Source organism: Falco peregrinus, chromosome 4, assembly GCF_023634155.1.
Source record: "Falco peregrinus isolate bFalPer1 chromosome 4, bFalPer1.pri, whole genome shotgun sequence".
Taxonomy (NCBI): Eukaryota; Metazoa; Chordata; class Aves; order Falconiformes; family Falconidae; genus Falco; species Falco peregrinus.
In genome coordinates, this window is record NC_073724.1 from 75632675 (window position 1) to 75653820 (window position 21146).

Consider the following 21146-nt stretch of genomic DNA (forward strand, 5'->3'; position numbering starts at 1 on the left):
GTGGATGGTGTAATTTCACAGTTTAACTGCCTGTTTTCACCGAAAACACAAACGTTCTTGTCACGTTCTTGTATTTAGATTTAAAAGAGGGGGGGGGGGGGAAGAGGAGAAAAAAAAAAGAGAAGAAAGACGATTGTAAATATTTTCTTTAATGCACACACACACACACACACAAAAAGGTTAAACTGCTACCACGTGTGGATCCGAAATGTCTCACTGAATAATCTACCTGTCCATGTATGTTTGCTGAGCTTTCTCCTTGGTTGTGTCTTTATTACTTTTATTTCTATCAGAAATATTTCTGTACGCCAAAATACAACAGGGAGATGCGTCCCAGCATACTTACAAAATAAAACAAACGTGAAAACAGAATAGTTATTATTATTGGGTGCATTTAAAAAAATAAAATATTTCCGAGAGACGGCTGGTAAATTCAAGGTATGGCCGTTAGACGATACGACTAATTCTACCAAAAAGAAAATAGTGAGAGATGTATTTTTCTGCTAAATCCAGAAATCATTACTTTGAGATAGCTCTTATGTGAAAATCGGTGCTCTGAATAAAATTAACTATATATTAGCTGCGTGTGTTTCTTGAAGTTTATTCTATGACTGCAGAATATAAATCAAAGTAAAATTTTAAGAAGGACTTCTGAAGTATTTCTTTTCAGTTTGCTGGAAAGGATTATGCACCTACAAAATATGTATAAAGAACAAAAGCTTGGGTGGTTTCAGGTTTATATGTTGTTCTGACTGGCCTAATTGCACTTAATTATGTAACAAGATACTTTATTTTTATTTTGGGTTAATAAATATGAAAATCCTAAACTGATCTCTCCTTATGTTGTAAATGCAATTGTTCATTAGGAACGTATAGGATGCCACCTACTGCTTCAAGTGATCAAAGAACCTCTTTCTATTTTCTGATGACCTGTGACCAGATCAGATGCCAAATGTAAAAAGTTACTTAATAGCTGGGATTATTTCTTCTGTAGACATATTTTAGCCAAATCTTTTTAATTTCGCCGGTAAATCTGTGAATTAAGACATGTGATGTTCAGAAAAGAATAATACGTTCAAAAAGCTGTGATTTTAAACAACTGTTGATGTTAAAAAATAAGCACTAAAGGTATTTTTTAAAAAAACCATAGATCTCGTCCACCAGAAATTGACTTGTTTCTGTTGTTACTAACTTGAAATGTCATCAGAATTTTTAATAAATGCATTTGTAAAAATATTATTTTATAGAAAAGTATTACCGGATATCATTTTTGGAGAGTCAGGAATGAAGAAATAAAAATAATTACAAATGTTGGGGTTTTTTTCATCTGCCCCAAACGACTGAAATGTTACAAGTTCTATCACATTTGTATTATACAGTAATGACCGATGTATGTATTGAAAAGTTAAGGAGTTTGTTTTGTAATAAGTACAATCCTTATCGAGTACAAAGAAAAAATAATATGTTAATAAAACAGATGGTGAAAATAAAAGCTTTGCAGAGTTTCCTATTTTTCATGGTAGGAAACTGTGCAAAACCGGAATGTCCTGCGTTCCGTCGGATGAATCTGAACAGTTTGTAAAACCACGAAATACTCATGAGGCCCTTTTAATAAATGCCTCATTAAAAATATCGAAGGAAGGAAGGAAGGAAGGAAGGAAGGAAGGAAGGAAGGAAGGAGGGAAGGAAGGAAGGAAGGAAGGAAGGAAAGTGTTTCTATTTGGTTTTGTAAGGTCTAACCCAAGGGCTGTTAAAACTTTTGCATCCGAGGAAAAAAAGTGAGAAAAGACGAAGAGGCAGAAAATACATTCACATTTATTCCCCAACAGTATGCCTCCTCCTGCATACAGAAGTGCAATTTGTGACCCCAAAAAATATAGGTCTCCCCCCTCCTTCTTGTGACAGGGGCCGAGGCCGCTGCCGGGAGGCGGCTGGCGTTTCTGTTGGCTCCTGAACTTCAGCCAGTTCAGCATCTGTGACCCTCGCCGAGGACACTTCGGTGCTGCCGTCCCTCGAATGGCCTTTTTCTCCGCACCTGAGGTACCTCGCCGCTTTCCTGGTGTGATTTTCCAGTCCTAAGTCCGCAAGACCCGGGCTGGCTCCCGGAATTTCTGCTTAACACTTGCTCTCCGATTGCTTTCAACTTAGATTAGGCCATCATAAGTGAATAACAGACACCCGCTGCCACAATCGTATTGATTTTTACTCTCCTGTGATATTAAGACTAATTCGGTCCTGGTTCAACAAGTAAAAAGGCTCCCCAGAAGGAGAATGAAGTGTCCTACAGCACAGATTCGATGGTTTATGTGCCTCCCTCCCCACCTCCCCGCGTCCCCCCCTTTCCTCCGAAGAGAAATAGATTTGTCGAAAGATAATTATTTTAACTCTGACGGACTCGAGCGCATAAAGCTTGATATCGCCGCCGCAGCTCTGTGTTATTCTGGCATTTCCCAAACGATTTTAAATCCCTCCAGTTATTTATGTCTCGCTCTTCAGCCGGCGCTGGGGTTTGCTTGGGTTTTTTTGTTTTTTTTTTTGTTTTGTTTTGTTTGTGTGTGTGTGTGCGCGTGTTTTTTGTTGTTGTTTGTTTGTTTGGGGTTTTTTTAAGCTTTATTATATTTACCTGCTGATTCCAAAGCGGAGGAAAGCCTAATTGATTTTTAAAAGATCAGCAGCAGAATTCTAATCCGCTTGGGAACCTGTTTCCACCTGCCAGACGAGCGTCTGATTATCGGTAATTATGTTATTTAAGAGTTGATAAAAAATGGGAGACCGCGGCTGCCTGGGCCCCTGCCCCAGCCCGGGTTCGGAGGGGACCCACGCGGGGACAGCCGCGGCGCGGCGGGGCCGCCGCCGTCACGTGCGCTGCTGCAAACACAATTACCGAGCCGCCGTTAATAATTCATGGGCTGAGATTTAGAAAATTAATAAAATGAATTATAACAAGAGGCTAATTAAAAACTTTAGTAATTGTTGTCAAGACAGCTTGATGGGAGGCGTGCTGCACGACCCCCCCCCCCCCCCCCCCTGCTTCTCCTCCTTCCCTCTTCCCCTTCCCCTTTTGGAAAGCATGTCCTTTTTCCTCCTTTGCAACCCCCTCGCACCTGAAGGAGGCTCAGTTTGGGAGAAAAGCAGTGGATGGATATGTAGGTCAGCTGAATATATAGGTCCAGAGATGGGACCGTGGTGGTAACACTGCAGACAAGTCTTTTTGCATCATGGCAAGCCAGATAGGTGGGCAGTGGGTGGGTGGTTGTATGTATGGATGAATGAAATCCAAGGGCTCAAAGTTAATTTAAAAGAAGATGTCGCATATAAATCTTAAAAGCAGCAGCAACTGGCGCCTGCACCGGGCGGGCAGGCAGCGGCTGGGGGCAGGCGGGGGCAGGCAGCACCCTGCGGGGCCCCCCCGCTAGTTTCAGATGCAACTTTAAGGCGGACTCAGCGCGGTGTTTCCGCGGGCAGACGGGCCCGGGGAGCCCGGGTCTGCTGTAGCGGTGAGGATTTATGGCCGTGTCACCGGCCAAACCTATGGCCGTGTCACCAGTCAAACCCTGCCTGGGAGCTTGCTTGCCGCGGCTGGTCGTCAAGGGGCAGCTGCGCATGCAAAATCTGCTTCCCAAATCGGTCCCTGGACTTCGGCGGAGTCACAGCCCCTCTGGGAAAGCGAGGGTCCTCCTCTGAACTGCATTCTCACTCCTCCAGCCTGCTCACCGAAGTACACCAAAGCATCTCTAACTCGGGAGGGAAAGTTGTTAAACATCTCTTTAAAACAAACCAAAACCAAAACCAAAAAACCAAACAAAAATTATTTGAAGCAAAACCAAACACCCAAACACATAACCCAAAACACACATCGGGAAGACAGGTGGAGAATTACTTCGAGAAACTTGATGTCGCAAGGCGTTAGTCACTCGAAGGACTGAAGTACTTAAAAACTTTATATCAAAATTAAATAAATAATGAGAAAAAGACACACTGTCCCTGTACGTTGAAGATAAATTGTAACTTCGCGTCGACCTTCACCAGCGAGTCGTAGAAGTCTCGGCGCAGTGTCCCCCCGCGGGAGCGTACACCGACCCTCCGGCTGGCGGCGGGAGCGGTTTGCGGTTTGCGGTGCCGGGGCAGGGGGCCGAACCCGGCTGGCAGCGGAGCCCCGCAGCGCCGCGCCGCAGCGCACGGCTCGGGCTGCCAACACCCGCTGCGGAGAGGGGCAGGGGCGGGCGTGCAGCCCTCGCCCGGGTAAAAGAAAGCAACTTAAAAGTGTAAGCCAGAGCTAAAATATGTAAAAGCCGTGGGTCTGGTTTTTCTTTCTTTATTTTTTTTTTTTTTTTAGTTTATTTTAAAAAAAGGCGTTCCCTGACAAGAGGAGAGCGTCTCAACGTGAATGCATCTTTTCACAGGCTGCGTGGAAAGAAGACAAGGTGCCGATATACATAACTTAGCCCTTGATTATGGTCATTATGTAAACCGAATGACTAACAAAAGTTTGTTTGGTAACTAATTATAGCTCACTAAATCTCTGCCTCTCTTCACTTCAGCATAATGTGTACAAACTTTTGTACACGCGGATCAGAATAAAACAAAGTGTTGACAGCATCCAGCAGTGGAAATTCACTTACACAAGACTTTTTTTCACTGAAGTGTTGACAATAAACATTTAATGAAGGCAGAGACTTGGATGTCTCCAGACAGTGTCAGAATACTTTAAACAGACCATTAGCATGGCTTCTTCTACTTCAAACAGAGCACACTATACCATAACATTATAAAAATACAAAGTATGAAACAAATAATCTGTTTATACAGATATTTTAAGCTGTTTTCACCAGCTCTGACATCCCCTGTATTTAGTAACAGAAACTTACTCATTTCAGATTACTCGCGCTTAAAAAATGTTAAATACAGTTAATGCAATATTAATCGCCCTTTGGTGATATAAAATGCAATATTTTCAGGCAGCTATCGAGCTTTTCTAGAGGAAGAGCTGATGAAAACAGTCACAGCTGAATAGTGGAGAGAAAAAAGCTCTGTATTTATTGCTTTTGTTTGGCTTTTGGCTACAGAGACAGGAACATTCTAATGGGGTAAGGACATTTATTTTATCTGCAATCTATTGCTGCTAGAGCAGGAGTGGCAGATGGGGTTTGGTGTTATATTCACAGAGTAATTTAGAGCAAATCCTAATAACTAATAATGATTTATGTTAATTTCAATCACTTATGTGACTTTATTAAAGCACGGCTGTAAGAGGAAAGGGGGGGGGGGAGGTGTGTGTGGGGGGGTGAAAGGAGAGGCTGGGGAGAGGCAAGCTGTGTCTGTCTGAAACCGAACCGCAGGCTCGGAAGGTTGCTTTGGTGAGCTCCAGCGAAATTTCTGACCCGAGGAAGCAGTGACTAGCAGCAGCTACGGCGCGGCGGCTTGCTTTTGAGACTCTACATGGCCGGCGCTGATTTCTTTAAAGAAAACCCCCTTGTAGAAACCCCGTCCGCCTACGAGAGGCAAACAAAAACAGGGAGAGCAAGAGGAGAGAGCGTGCGGGAGAGACTCGTGTTATGCAAAATGTATTGATTGTGCGCGAGGAGTCCGCGATGCTGATGTGCTGGGCTCACGAAAGAATAGAGGAAGCTACTGGCAGAATAGCTAGAAAGACCCCAAATGTACAGTACGCGAAACTTTTATTCTGGGCTGCTTCAGCGTGGTGCAGATCTACAGTTCTCTGCTCACGTTGCGTTGGCTTTACTCCTCACCGCAAACCTCTAGGATCCTTTTCCCCACGGGATTTAATATTCTTATTAGGAAAAAGAAATAATAAAAAAAAAACCCAAACAACAGCTATTGCATCGAGGCTTTCGTATTTCCCCCTATAATCTTCAGTTTCATTAACAACCGGTGATAGTCGAGTCCGCACACAACATGTTACACAGGCGCACGCACCCTCGTGTGTGCGTTGAAATGACAGATGTTTGCAAAAGCCAGGGAATCTCAAACCAGCCAGCGCTGCTCTACATAGGATCAGTTTGATGTAGGAGAGAGGAGTACTTACAGGATTTTGAAAGGAAGGGTGCTCTTCGCTTCTGGCAATTTACTTTCCCAGATACCTTTATGCGTTTTTCTGCCTTAAGGCATACAGTCTGAAAGCAAAACAACATCAAAGCTCCTTATTAACACTGTTTTCCTGAAATCAGAAGATGAAGCTACCTGAAACGTTTAATCCAATGTTAGCATTTATTTCCCAACAAAACAGCCAGGACAAAGTTCAAAAGAGCTAGGGCAGTTATCTACAGGAGACTAAAAGGCAAAGTGCAGGGAGTGATTTATGCCTCTGTCAGAACCCTTGGAACGGATTAAATAAACCTTAGGCTTTGCTGCATTCTCAGCCACTGCATTGTGTACTATGTAGTTCCCGCTTCCAAACGAGACGGCTGGGAGTAACCTCGCTCCCCCTCTGCCAGGTGCTGCAGGTGCGAGTTACCTAACTTTTGGGTTATTCGCAGAAAACTGTCTTTTCTGCTCTGCAAGCTGGCACTGCATTTTCAATGCGACTGGTGTCCACACGAGGCAGTTTTTGTGTTCTCTGTAGTAAAGGTTTTATAGATATCAATACTTTTTTTTTTCTGGATTAAAAAAAAAAAAGAGCGAGAGGAATCCCTGCTTTACGGGCCAGGAGTGCTGTCGGTATCGCTTGCCACCTCTCCGTTCGAAAGCGGCGCACGACTTTCAAATCCGTGCGTGCGTGTGCGCCTGCTTTTTGAACTCTACCGCGGTGGAGACGGCGCGGGCGGGCTGCGTGTGAGCTGCGCGTGGGCGGCGCGGGGACTGCGCTGGGGCTGCGCTGGGGCTGCGCGGGGGCGGCGCGGGGGCTGCGCGGCGGCGCTTCAGCACCAGGGAGAGCTCCGGCGGGCCGCGGCGCGGGTGAGGGCTGTCTGTCTGGCTGCACAGAAGCCTGTAATATGTTAATGGCCGTAGGGTATGCCCGAGGTACCATCTCAAGCTGCTTCGCACACCATATGTCAGGCCGTTAGCCACATGGATCTATTAATCAAAGGAGGAGAGAGGGAGAGAGGGAAGAGGAAAGAGGCAGCGGGGGGGGGGGGGGGGCGGGGGGGGCGGGGGGGGCGGGGGGAAGGGAGCTTTTAACACCCCACCCCATTTTGCTGTATACTTTCTCCTTTCATTTCTCTCAGATATAAAGACCGTGAGTACCTCGAACACACAGCTGTAATTCTCTTTTGATCTGCTCTTTTATACCCTCGTGTAACCAGCTCAGGTCAGCCGGTGGCGAGATGTGAAGGAGGAGGGGGGAAAATGTGTCACGTTTCCCCCGGCAAAGGATTTGGTTTTAAAGTGCCGCTCAACTTCTGTGACAAAGGGGATCTCTGTCCGCCCCTTCAGCCTTTTCCTTGCGGAGGGCGCCTCCGATGGGAAGGCATGTTCTACCCAGCCAAGGATCGGCCCCCCGACAGGCAGCCAGAGCTCTGACCGTCCTCACCACTCCTACATGTGCCCTATTGCCTATCGCAGCACGTCGTTTCTCCACGGGAGGTTTGCCCCAAGGTGACTAAACCCCTGAGATCCACAAAAGTACGGGATTCGCAAAATCACCGGGAGCAGGGGGACAAGTAGCCTGTGTAGGAAAGCGGTGTAAAAGCCCTTGTGTAGGCGAATTTTTGAGGCAGCCCTCAAAACGGGACCGGCGGGCCCGCCTGAACTTCTGCGGTTCAGGCACAAAAAAGATGTCCCGATGTACCTAAGGCCAGGGTTTAGCGCCCGAGAAAATGCACGGGCTCCCGGCTCTGGTTTCTGCTCTTTCCTTGGAAGATGGGGTGTTTGGGGTGACTTTTTTTCAGGGCTAGAATTTACATGCTCACACGGGCTCCTCCTGGACACCGTTGACCAGTCGGTAGGTGCCACGTCGGGGCACAGCCCGGGCAATCAACACTCCCAGGCTAATTCCGAGACTGCTGGATTTAAATTATTATTTTTTTCCTTCTTTTTTTTTTTTTTTTCTTTCCTTTCGCGATGAATGAGGGGGAACATTAAAGAGACTGACCTTTCGCTCAGGCAGATGCCGCATAAAGTTTTGAAATTCTAGGTTATTATGAAGTAGCTCCGGTAGCTCAGGAAAGTTATGGAGTGGTGGAGGAGGGGGAGGACAGGACTGCTTCGGTGTGCCAGCACCCTGCAGCAGGGTCCCTCCGTGGGGAGCAGGCGGGCGGGTAGGGCAGATCTCCTACTCCTGACCTCCAGGGCAAGTGGCACGCACTGGAAATGTGCTGGAAATGGTTGAAAAACACCCGGAGAAAGGGAGAACGGTGTGGGTTAGAGCAGGGACACGGAACACAGGGATAAACTCTTGCTTTTCGTAAGTCTACGTAAAAAGCACAAGATCCTCTAGCTGGTTGAAATTCCCTCTGTTGGTACAGCGCATCACAGAGAGGGAAGTTGGAGGGAAGAAGCGTTTGAGACAATTTCTGCGATTGCAGACACAGCATAGTAACCCTATTGACTGTGTTGTATGGTACGTTGCATAGGTTATGTTGAAGTCAGTCTTATTTTCTGGACAGACTTATTTTCTGACCTTTTTTCCCCTTTTGATGACTGGAAAAATAATGAGTGCATCTGTGCTTAGATCTAAATCTGGCACTCGTCTTCCAGAACCTTTGTTTTAATACAGATTGCATTTAACCTGCAGAAAATATGAAAGCCTTTCTAAGCCATACTTTGCACCAAGACAGAGGTAAATGCACGGGCTGAGTGTCAGTTGATTCTGCATTTCCACCTAGCTAGGGAAAGGCTCTTATTACCTTTAAATTTTGGTGCACACACCACCCGTCATTTTCTTCCTCTATTTAAAAGGTAACCCATATATCTGTCGTTTTAGGTTTCCAAAGACTCGTAACTTAATTCCTTCAGGCTATTCATCAGCACAGTAATTAAACTAGCAAATGGATGTAAATAAAGTGAAATTGGTTTCATGACAGATGAGCCGAAGAGGCCTCTGACATGAAACAAGCCAGGACAATAATTATTTTCTGCACCGGGCTATATGAGGAACTCCATCTGGATTTATTAGGTGCTGCAAGTTATTTGCTGGGAGCAGGCAAGACAGGAGGACTCACTTTAATTTGACAGGATTTTTTTTTCTTTTTGCATCCTAAATAGGTTACAGAAATATAAATCTGGAATTAACTTTGGCAATACTCCGAGAAGCCTCTACTCGATGTAAGAACTCGGCAGCGAAAATAGGTAGTAAGAAGAAAGGCGTATTAAACAATTTTCCCCCAAATGCTAAATAGGAGAAAATCTGCTTTAAAACCCTACTCTCGAGCTATACCCTATCAAAAAATAATCCAGATCACCGTGGCAGCCAGTGTATGCTTCTCTTTTCTACAAACATGCATGCGATACAGTGGAGGCAATAGAAAGAAGGCAAATTTGGAGAGCTCGGGAATTCTGAAGAGCTTTTCTTTAAAAAAAAAAAAAAATTATAATGTCAGGTAAATGTTGTCTGGTAAGATCCCCCCCGCGCCCTCTTTTCTGTCAAGGAAAAGTTTATACCCGCGGAGAAGAGAGGAGCAGAGAAAGGGGCTGCGAGAAGGGAGGGTATGGATTCCGCAGGTCTCAACTGTAATTGGAGCCATCACGTCCAGCTTGGAGTGGAAGTAATATACAGAATAAATAAAAAAAGGGCTCTCACAGCAGGTGCAGATTAGTCCCTTTTCCCCTGAAAAGATTAGAAACTGGCTGCTTTATGCTTAAACGTACTCTCAATTATTTAAGCGCCCCTTCGTGATTAGCAAGTAAAAGCAACGCTCCAAAGAGCTGAAGAAATGAAGCAAGAATAACATCGCTTGCCCACAGCTCACGTAGGCTTTCCAGCACATGCCCGACTCCCTGTCGGCTAGCAGCGCTCGCTCCGGGGACTCTTAGGCGCGTACACCTGTGGGGTGGGGAGAGGGGAAAGGAGAGAGGGAGGGGAGAGGGAGGGAGGGGGCAGGTTCAGCGTGAAAAAAATCCCGTCGAGGCTGTTCAGGCTGCAGCCCAACCTTGTTTCACAGGCGGTTGGGATCCATGGACAGATTTTCCCAGGAATGCTGGACCCTCAAAATCTCTTCCGCCGGAGGGAGAACTCCCCCCTCCCCCCCCCTCCCCCCCCCCCTCCCCCCATCAGATCTCGCAGCAAAACCCCAGAAAAAAGCCACCCAGAGCACCCTGTCTGAAGGGGCTGGGAATGAAGGCAGGACGCCTGTGTTCTGTTTGCACACGGCAGTTTGACCGGGGCTCATCTCTCTGCAATCACACCAGAGGCGTTTTCCACCCCTCCTCGCGGAAGGGGCTGTGATAACCGCCAAGCCGGGGAGACATCCTAAAGGGACTGAAATCCCCTTATGTCTGAAGCATTCCCTTTTAACACACACCAGACTAATTATTTAAAAGTTCTTGTAAAATTAGAAGGCATAGCCCAGTCCTTTAATTAGAATACACTGTGAATAGGGATAGCATATGGAGGGGAATGTCAAGAAGAGGGTGCCAGGGGCAGATCCTAGGAAATCTGTATTCATTTCTGCCTCCTATTTGTTCAGTAATCTCTGCCATCATAACTAAATCTTGGAGCACTGATGTAGTTCGAGTTGTTGTTGACTCAACGTCAAAATTCAATCACTGGGGGTTTTGCATCAGCCGGGCTACTTATTTGTCTAATAAATCCGTCATTTTGTAAGAAAAATATTTGAGCAGCCGTACTTGACCTCTTGGTATCCACAAGCCACATTTATTTCTACCAGTTTACAAATGCAAAATGGAGATGATCATCTAAATGCCTCGAGGTACTGTGTTGATTTCTGATTGGATTTTAGATGGAAATGTCTATTTTAAATACCCCGTGATTAAATTGTACATATAATAGAATTCATGCCTCTCAAATCAAATCCTGATTTGCAAAGCCCGATTTTATTTTAAAAGAAATATTATTTAAGCATAAATTGTTTTCTTAAATGATTTGTTAACCCCCGGCGGTACGATTTTGCTAAATAGCCAGGCGTATTTCTCACTGGAACGCTCGTTTTGCCCCACGACCGCCGGTTTCTGGCGAAGGGGTGTCGGGCGAGCCTGCGATGGGCGCCCCGGCCGGCCCGCGGCACCCCGCGCCGGGGGATGCACCGCCCAGGCCCGCGGCCTCTCCCCGGGAAGGGGCCGCGCCGCGTCGGCTGGAGCGGGGGGAAGCAGCTCCCACGCGAGCTTTGCGGTTGGGGGGCGGCGGGACACGGGAAGGGGGAAGGTCAGGGAAGGGAGCGGGGGGGGGGATCCGGCAGCCTGCCCGGCCTCAGCCCCCCGCGGGGACCCCGGGGAGCCGCCGCGCCCTTCCGCCCCCCTGCCGGCCCCTCCCGGCCGGACCCCCCTGCGCGGGGAAGCCCCACGGCCGTGGGGCCGGCTGGCGTGTGTGGGTGTGTGGGCGGGCCCGCACCCTCCCCGGCCGGCGGGGGCCGCTTGTGCGGGATCTTCCTTCCCTCAGTAAACACCCCGCGCCGCGGCCTTGACCCCCGTCCCCCCAGCTTCCCCCTCGGGCGGCTGCCGGAGTCTTCCCGTCGCCGTGGAACTACGCAGGGCCGCTGCCCCGGCGTGGGAGCCAGGAGCCGGTTCCTGACCACGGCACCCCCCGGCGCTGGGCCCGCGGAGGCCCCCACAGCCCGGCTGGAGCCCGCCGGTCCGGGCCCGCGGCCGGGCAGCGTCCCCTCGCAGCCAGCCCGCCTCCCGCAGCTCCCTAACGGAGTGCCCGGTACAAAGCAGGGGGAGCGGAAAAGCGAAATACCTGGGCATATTGAAAATATTAACGTTGGCTCCTAGGAATTAATGTAATGGGCTATAGTTATTAACAACTTATAAAGGCTTAAATCAATATAAATTAATTTAATTATGATTTCTAATTGCATTATGCATGATCAATTAGAAACACTACATTAAAGATAATTAGAGCAGGGTGCTAGTCACTAATCACTTCCCTAATAGCTTAATGAAAAGGAATGACAAGTATTACCTATGGGGTGGACCCATGAAATAATATAAATGCTTAGTTTTCAATAGAAAATAATCGCGCCTCTTAACAGATGCTTTAATCACTTTATTGCAAACGCAAAACCGCTTTGGACTTTTTCCGTGGCCTTGCTTAAATTTTTTTTTGGTGTTGATTGAAGTGCTGATGTATTATGAGTCCATCTATTGATGACCCAGAGGAAGACTAACTTTTATGTATAAGTATCATGCTGTCCTTAGAAGCTGGTGCCAAGAGGTCAGGCTAGATGGAGGCCCTGGCTTAGCATAATGGGTTTAACATTTCCATGACATCATCAGGGAATCTGAAAAGGAGGCTGAGGATAATCAGAGTGGTCATTCAGAAGCAGAGTAAATATTTTATGAGGATATATAGAAGACAGGAAAGAAGGTGGTCAGAAAGGTGAATCTTTAGTTCTTCATGCTCTGTGAAGAAGGTTTTACACCTGGTACGGATTTTGATTGAAAACTTGTGTATTGTTAATATAAAAAAAAGGCAGAGCATGACCCTTAGGTGAATTCAGATGTTGTTTTTAGTGGTGATCTAAATATATTTGTATTCATTGTTGTAAGGGTTACAGATTATCTCTTTTACTTTTCAGATATAGATACATGCTTACTTGATTCTTCATTCACCCTGAGTATTGTCACATACTTAGGGATCTGTTCCAACCTTAATAACCAGAGTTCAATTATTGCTAAAATGAAAAGCAACCAACATAAATGAATGCTTTGTAAATGGGCAGTGTGAGGCAGATGAAACGAAAATGCTTTCCCCGTGATTAGCTTTATTTTCATATCTTTGCCTAATAACTGAAGCAGCACTTGCAGCATACATCTTGGTTAGACTCATTATATGATTCATAGTTTTCAGAGAAGTAGTGTGTAATTAGAGAAACTGAGATTTGTGAGAACAGTAAAGAACAGTAACATGTAATACCCACATTTGTCACAGCAAGACCTGTTTGAAGAATTTTCTTTCTTTTAAGGCTTGATTGAGACCTAGAAGCTTTGGGACTCCTGAGGATAACACGATCTGAATAAAAAGGAGGAGTGAAGGGTAGAGCTTAAATGTCACCCAAGGAGTATAGCCCTTTAAGGCTAAGTTATTAGAAACACGCTGATTTTAGTATTAAACCATGACTGTAGATGACTCTGTGGATGCAATGAAACCAGGGATATACAGCTGCTCTTCTTTTAAAAGATTCCTGTTTAAAAGCTCACAGTAGAATAGCTATTTTTCCTCCCATGTTCTGCAGAGGAAAGGTAGAAGCAGAAACACACTAACTTTGCATAACAATGTCTAAGTATTCCAGTGAAGTGGGACAAATTACAGGATGAGGTTGGTCATTCCCTCTGTTGTTTGGTTTGAAATGATGTGACCTCATACTGGCAAGATCCAGCGACAAGATCTGAAAACAATTCATGGAAAGGTTTTCAAAAGTGCAGCTACTCCAACGTCAAACTTGCTGTTTTTCTTAAAAAAAAATCCTCCACAGGAGCCCTTGGCTCCGGCGAGGAAAGTTCTGACACGTTGGAATAGCAATAAATACATATAGAGAGTCTAACACCTTGAACTAAGGATGGGATATCAACATGTCTTAAAACATCTAGGTGACAGATGCCTTATAAATACCAGTAGAGACACAATCTTGTGGCTCCTATGGCACTTCAGCTGTGGGTAACTATCCCAGCTGCTGTGACTTTCTTGCTATGTTTGTCCATTATTGCAACCTGACCTCTGCCCTAAACAAAATGATTTCCACGACTACTGTTCAACCCCTTGTCAGGAGCGAGGAGTCCCCCAGCATGACTCTTCTGTAGCCAAAGAGCTCACAAGGAGAAAAACAGTCCAATGGATTTCATAGATTGGCTCGAGGACTGAGGTCTGTACGCAAACTCATCTTGTGATATGCCTTAATTTTCTCTGCCATGAATAAATATTGCACCAGGCTATGTTTTTCATCCTGCACCGGAGTTGGGGAGGTCTTACCTACAAAAAGGTACATGTGGGGTGTTAGTTAATACAACTGCTTTTGAGAATATTGATTTTCTGCTTTTTTTTTTTTTTAAGTAGAAGCACAAAGAAAATCCTTGCTTGTGCAAGGGACTCTTGGTTATAAAAGCCTCACCTACACACTGAGTGGTTAGACTGAGAACCACATGTAGTCGTGCTTTATGCTGTTCTTTCATATAGCGATTGATTTTAGATAGTGCGGTGAACCAAGGATGGAGCATGATGCTGTTTATGTGTCAGGGAAAGGAATGAAAATAGTTATGTGAGATACAGTGGTGACTGAAGCATATAGCGTTGTAGCCGTGGAACTATTGCATGCTCCTCTCTCTAAACTAAATTCAGAAGTTAATAAAACAAACACCTTTGTGGTTCAAACACATCTTTCCATCCTTTTGGGCAGCCTCTGAATGATTGGCACATTTGCAATCACAGCAATTCACCAGAGCCTTAGGATCCATTTTTGTAAATTTTTGCTCAAGTTTTTTGTTGAATATAAAATTGATTTTTCTCCTTAACTAAAATTAAGTGGAAGGACAATTTTAATTCATTTAAATAGTTTATTAAAAAAAAATAATATTACATTTGCTGCCTGACATCTCAAGGCTTCCCCTTTTCTGATTGACTGATTTTTGCACAGTCCACTAACAGCTGCAGGCAAGTATGGTAGCAGAAACTTTAATAAATTCTTTGGTTTTTAAAGCTTCAAAACTAATCCTGGCAGCCTGGTTTTTGGTAACAGAACTAAGCATATTTTGATCAGCGGCTATTTTAATGCTATGCAGGCAGGATAATTGTGTCTGACCAGGTTGTTGTTGTGATCTTGGTAGTAAGCTGCCATGGTTGGCATGATTATGTTAGGTTGCAATGTTGTATTTTAAAAAAATATTAAACTGTATAAGCTACTGTATAATTGGACATTGGGTACCATGATTTTTTAGCAAATGCACGCGATTGTGCTAGAGAAGTTTTAAAGTAATATGAAGCAAGGGAAGGTCTTTTCAGGATCCATGGGACACTGAAGAGGATGATGCTCTTAGCATGTAATTAAATATTAATAATGGTGAGAGGCTGGACTTATTTTTCTTCTCTAAAACATTGTTAATAGGTCTCAGTCTGGCATTGAAAACATTAGGCACATTGTTCTGTGTCTCACCTTTTTAACCCTGTTTGCATGTTTAAGTAAACACATCTTAAGGTCTTTTGTGCTGGTGATTGGTGACAAAAACAATCTGTATGTTAAATCAGTGCTGGGCTCAGGAGAGGAGCATATTCTGGTTCAATTTCATCCCGTTGCAAACTGAGCAAATCGTGATAGCCACCAACTGTTCTGTCTGTATTTGAACTGTATATGGTTTGGTTGTCCAAAACAAAGGACAAGAACGTGGAGCTTATACTTACCCACAAAACATGTGAAAACATTAAAAAAATAAATTGGATTAGGAAACAGATGAATATAATGACCTTCCTTACTCTCAATCATATACTGCCAGCTAAGTGTTTGAGTCTGAAAAATTGCACTAATGAAGCTATTTGAAGGCTTTTGTGGACAACTGCTTCCTCTTTGAAGATTAAATGAATGATGTTGATGTGATTAATCTTAGTACAGGGAGTGATGCAGCAGCCAGAAAATACCTTGGTGATTTTCATAATTAAACTGAATCAACATTTCAAAGAAATGCCAGTGTTATCACTTGTATATTAGAATTACATTCATTAGACAGAAGAAACAAATAATTTGAGCAAACAAGCTTTTCCTTTTGGTGTACTGAGACTTCTGTCATGTCCCAGAGTATCTTACTATAAATCATCATTACTGTTTAATTTTATCCTGGCTTTTTCTGTTACTTGTTTTCTGTTTGCTTTTCCTTAACCATCCTAATGATTCACAGTTACTTGTTTCCTGGTTACTTATTTCAGTATGAAGCAGCCTTTCCCAGTTTTCCAGTTAAAATTGCCTGCCCAGCATAGTATTTCAAATCATTGTCACTGAAAAATGATGCAAATAGTTGCTGGTTTATATGGATAATGCAGTCAGGCATTCCAACAATCTCTAGCTCTAAAAAGGCTCATCTATAAAGGATAGGACAAGCCATGGAATATATGAGAGACCGGAGCGACATCGGTCTCTGCATAAGACCGAGAACACAAATAGTAGTTCACAGTGATCTGTGGAAATAACAGTTTGGGTCAGATTCTGCATGTTTAACTCATTCCTTGAGAGTCTTACAGTTGTCAATAGGACTGCCCAGAGTAACAGTCCTTAGCAGCTGCTAAAGGGGCAGAATCTGGATTCACGTAACTGAGCAACCCTAAGTGGTCTTTAATAGTGCATATTTAAAATATCTGGATAATATATGTGCACTATTTTGTGACATAACAACTTAAAGTATTAAACGTGTTTCCCAACATACATGCTTAAACGCATAAATGAACACACATATGCACATGTGTACTCACAGGCAGTAAACTTGCCAACATGTCAAACAGTTTCAGTAGGGTAAAATCAATGAACATCACAAAAATGCAGTCATCTACTTCTTTAATGCAAATGAAAGTGAAGGTGTAGGGTTAATGATTGTAGCATCAATACAAATTCACCATATTGCTCTTTCTATCGCCACTTCAGATTATTTGAAAGGTTTCTATGTGACTTTTGGTAACCCTGATATTTACAGTGTACTTCTAGTCATTGCACAATCTTTCCCTTCACAGTTGCTTAATAGAAAAAAGAAATTACTTCTTTAGCACAGTGGATAAAACCCTAGCTTTTTACCTTGAGGACCTGAATTTGAGTTCATTCCATAATCTGAAGTGAAATGAGATTGGTGGTCTCCACAAAATCTCTAATGGGCAATAATCAGCACCACCAAGATGAAGTTTTCCTCCACATTTGGTTTAAAAGCAGCACATGGACTCGGAATGCCCACTGATCCCAAGGAAAAGGTTTCTGTGACACTGTCTAGATGTGATATAAAGGAAACATCCCCCTCGCCCTGTATGACCTCACACCTAACCTTGCCTTTCCACATACCTTAGCCATTTACCTCAACTCATTCTTCCTATCCCATCTCTCACTTCTTTATAGACGAAAAATTGTATTTGCTGTTATCCCATATATCCCTTTGTGCTATATCTTTCACCATTCTTCTCTATCCTATGTTGTGTCCCTTTGGTTGGGCACTACTGTGCGCAATGCTTTGTATATGACTCAGTAAGTGTTTCTTACTATAGGAATAAATGTGATTACCACCGCTACGAAGGCATCTCCAGGAGGGAGACCCCAAGGTACATGCTGTAATTAATGGCCCAAATGTGAATCTGACGGAATTCATGTGTTGACTGCTTTCGTATCCACATCTGTCATGCTGAGTAGCAGCTCTGTATTTATCAGTCAGCACAGAGTGAACCTTGTGACCAAAGAAAATGGTCAATGAGGTGTACGTTCATCTCACCTGCCTTTAGCCATAAAAGAGACAAGTTGCCTAAGCTAACAGTTAGACCTCTGCTGTTGTTCATGAATACAGAAGTAGGCATTACCGAATGGAGATTTATTTCATCTGAAGACAACTGGCTGTGATAGCTGAGGTGAATAGCTCTCTGGAGGTGACTTTCCTTTCCGCTGGCTTTAGCACAGAAAGAAAGCCTCAGCTAGTTAACCAGCCTTGGAGATCTATGTATCCTCACCTCATCCTTTGTGGCTCAGGTCTACATCTACATGGCTTTCAGGTATGCCTCAGAAGAGCTTGGGAATACAGGGAGTCTGTTCATGCAGGAATTTTTTTTGACTGCAGATGTGTGAACTTGAGAATGACTTTATAGTAATTTGTGTGAAAGGAACAACAGCAGATTGGTAGGTTGGGCTTGACATGCTACAAGTTTTCATTGCCTTATTGGAGATCCAGCTGGATTTCTTTGCCTTGAGGGGGAGGGGAAAGAGGAGAGCAGAGGAGAGGTGGCTAAAAAGAGGAAGTGCCCTGTTCTCCCTACAGCCAATATCAAAATGTATTTTGTAAGACTGTATCTTTAGCTGTTTTTAAATTTTTGTTACTTATATCTGCTCTTAAACATTACTCCACTGGGCATCCCTCATGCTATTTCAGATATTTTAAACACAGTCTGCCTTCCCTTCCCCTCTCCCTTCTCACTGCAGAACTTGAGTTGAGGCTACATGAACCCAGCAGAAGGCCTAGGAAAGGTCAAGGGCCAAGTGCTGCACAGCGTGGACACTGCTGGTGTGAGGACACTGGTCCTGGTCAGGACGATGCTGTGCCATTGGGCTGAGAGTCAGAGGTGATTTCCTGGCATGGATGCATTTAGAAAAGAAAAAGCAGCTGAGATAGTTAGGCACGATAATTAGCTTTCACAAAGGTAGTGAGGAAGCAACAGCAGTGTGTGTGAGGGCAGAATTACTCTCCAGAGTTATACTACACTAGCTACACAGATATCGTCAATTCCTTTTGTGTAGATTCATCGATATCTTCCTTTGGGCCAGAACAATTGGGTAGGGTGGGATTTCCTTCAGATGGCTTTGGACATTAAAAAAGTAGGCACCGAACCTGAACTGGTTGTTCAAGGTCCCTTTGGGTCAGTGTAAAGAGGTAAACGTCTCATGGGAATTCAGCCCACCTCTGAACAAGTAGCTCATGTAGGATGGATGAATCACTCCTTGGAGGTACTCATTTCTGTTCATTTTGAGAGGGTCACAGCTAGGGAGAATTAATCCTTTCCCTCCTGTAAAATATTTATGTGATTTCAATAGTCATCTGGCCATAAAAAATGCAGGCAGGACTATATTGTACAACACATAGCATACTCTATGCATACACCAGCATACATACATATGCATTCATATGGCTCCAGGAGCCAAAAGCACTAGAGGGTCTTGAACAGGTTCATTTGGGAGAGGAACAATATCAAAACAGCTTCTGTTGGAGATTTCCAGTTCAGGAGCCCTGTTAGAAGCTGGGGAGCCTATGTTTTCAGCCTCTTGAGCGACAGACAGATAGGTGAGGGTGGAAGTTATAGGTGAGCATTTATTAACCACCAACAGACTGCTGTTATATACAAGAATTATAATAAGTGTTGGTTGAATTGTACTATTTGTAAAAAATGTTTCGTATGTACGGATAGAAAGGACATTAAGAATTTTAACTACAAAACCAATGAAAATATCTTTAGAAAGGAGTTGAAGTTTCAAAACAAGAATGTGTTCCTACTCATTTATAAACACCATGCTCTTAAAAACAGGGAAAGGAGTAATAAGGGTTATCTTAGTTTGTCCATATAATGACCATTCATATTAAATAAGAAAGATGCAACATATAAACCTTAACTTTGAAGTACTTATTGTTAAAGTTCCTTTATGTATCACATTTATGTATAATACACATTTTTATCTCTACCTATTTTTAAAGGTATGAGAAAATGATGTACCTAAAAAGATATTATTTTATAACCAGTTAGTGGTAAAATATTTATAGTAGTTGTTTATCCATAATAATGTTGTATATTTAACACAAAGATGAAAAAAATAGAACATTGTTGGCTTAAGGTAAAACTATGTGCTTTTATGGTTTACATTTCAGTATTAATACTTAATGAGTATACAGATGATTTTTTTCCCTTTTAGAAGAGCTTTCTAAGATAGTTATATTTCAAAATGACTAAAAAAGCAGATTTAAAATGTTTAACTGCAAAATGGTTTGTGATTAAATACAGATGGATTTATTTTTTATATGAACGGGCCTTCCTCAGTCACACTAAGTGGAACTGCTAAAAATGTTCCTATTCCAGACCTTCAAGTGCCTTTCACAAGCAGCGATGTGGAAGTCTCAGACAGAATAGTGACAGCTGATTCTGTTAATTGGATCAGGGGAGTCACAAAGCTTGGTTACTTGTCTTACAGAGGTGCCAAGTGCCATTGGCGAGGTGGTAGGGTAACCTAGATATCTATATTGTATATTAGACTGGCAGGTACAAACCAGGACCTACATACTTATCAAATTACAGCTGAGGCCAGGCACAATATCTTGTGGTACCTGGAATGGCATAAAACACTATATTTTGGAAAAGGAGTCCCTCGCTGACCTACTTTAGACATTGATTTTATGGAGAGATGACTTGCACCTTTGAAATTGCCCCAGTGATAAGGGAAATGTAGAGTGACTGGCCTAGTCATGGACGTTTAAGCTGTAGAATTAAAATTAGGTGAGATGAATTTTACCTTTGAGACCCAAGTCCAGAGCCTAATACCCTAACCTTCTGTTCAGATGCCAGTTCATCCTGGGAGGCCCACAAAATATTTAAGTTTCTAACTTCTATTCATTCTCTGAATTTCATTGGGAAGTTGGGTAACTAAATTAGGATTTAGGATCATAAATTGATAGATGTCCAGTTCCAAAGCCAACAGCATATTGTTGCTGTACCATCTAAATAAGGGGCCTTACTAGCTTACAGATATCAAGTAAGCCTATTAAAACATGATTGGAGTTGACTCTGCTGTTTTCTCTAAGAAAGCCTTATCAGTAGGATACTTATTCAAGACTTGGGTTCAGGACCTGCTGCAGCTTGAGATTACTTGAATCTCATCTACTTCATCCCAAGGGATATCCTGTTTATTACACTGTCAGGTCAGCAGGGATTAAAGCTCTTGTGTTTTCTCCTGTTAGAGATGGACAACTATGTAACACTCATTAGACACCGGTCACTGGGAGTGCAAAGACATGCTAGCATAAGTGGGTTGCTTTCTGGGAATTCTTGAGTCTGGTTTCATTAGGCATTGTTTATGAATTGTATTCAATAATTATATGTATTTTATACATATATATAAATAAATGACATAAAATAAAATAGACACACAATTTCCTAAAAATATTGGCCAGTTCACTTTCTTAGTTTCCTTCCTTCCAGTAGAGAAGCCTGGCCATCAGGCTTGAGTCCTTAGGTCTGCCTTCCCTCTGGTCCCACAAATCTTTGTTGTGAGATGTTATTTAATTGTAACTGATTGCAACCATCACTGTTACATGGCATCTGCTCTTTCAAGAGGTTATCCTCTGCTAAGTACACTGGGTTCTTGCTG

General features: G+C 43.5%; 1 long non-coding RNA gene across 1 annotated transcript in view; it reads right to left on the minus strand.

The window, feature by feature from the left end:
* Nucleotides 1-5306: 5306 nt before the first annotated feature.
* LOC114011075 (uncharacterized) overlaps nt 5307-21146 on the minus strand; it is a 183223-nt gene continuing 167383 nt past the window's right edge. Inside the window, exon 3 of the long non-coding RNA XR_003552817.2 lies at nt 5307-6134. This is a non-coding gene — a long non-coding RNA (uncharacterized LOC114011075). The remainder of the gene's footprint in view (nt 6135-21146) is intronic.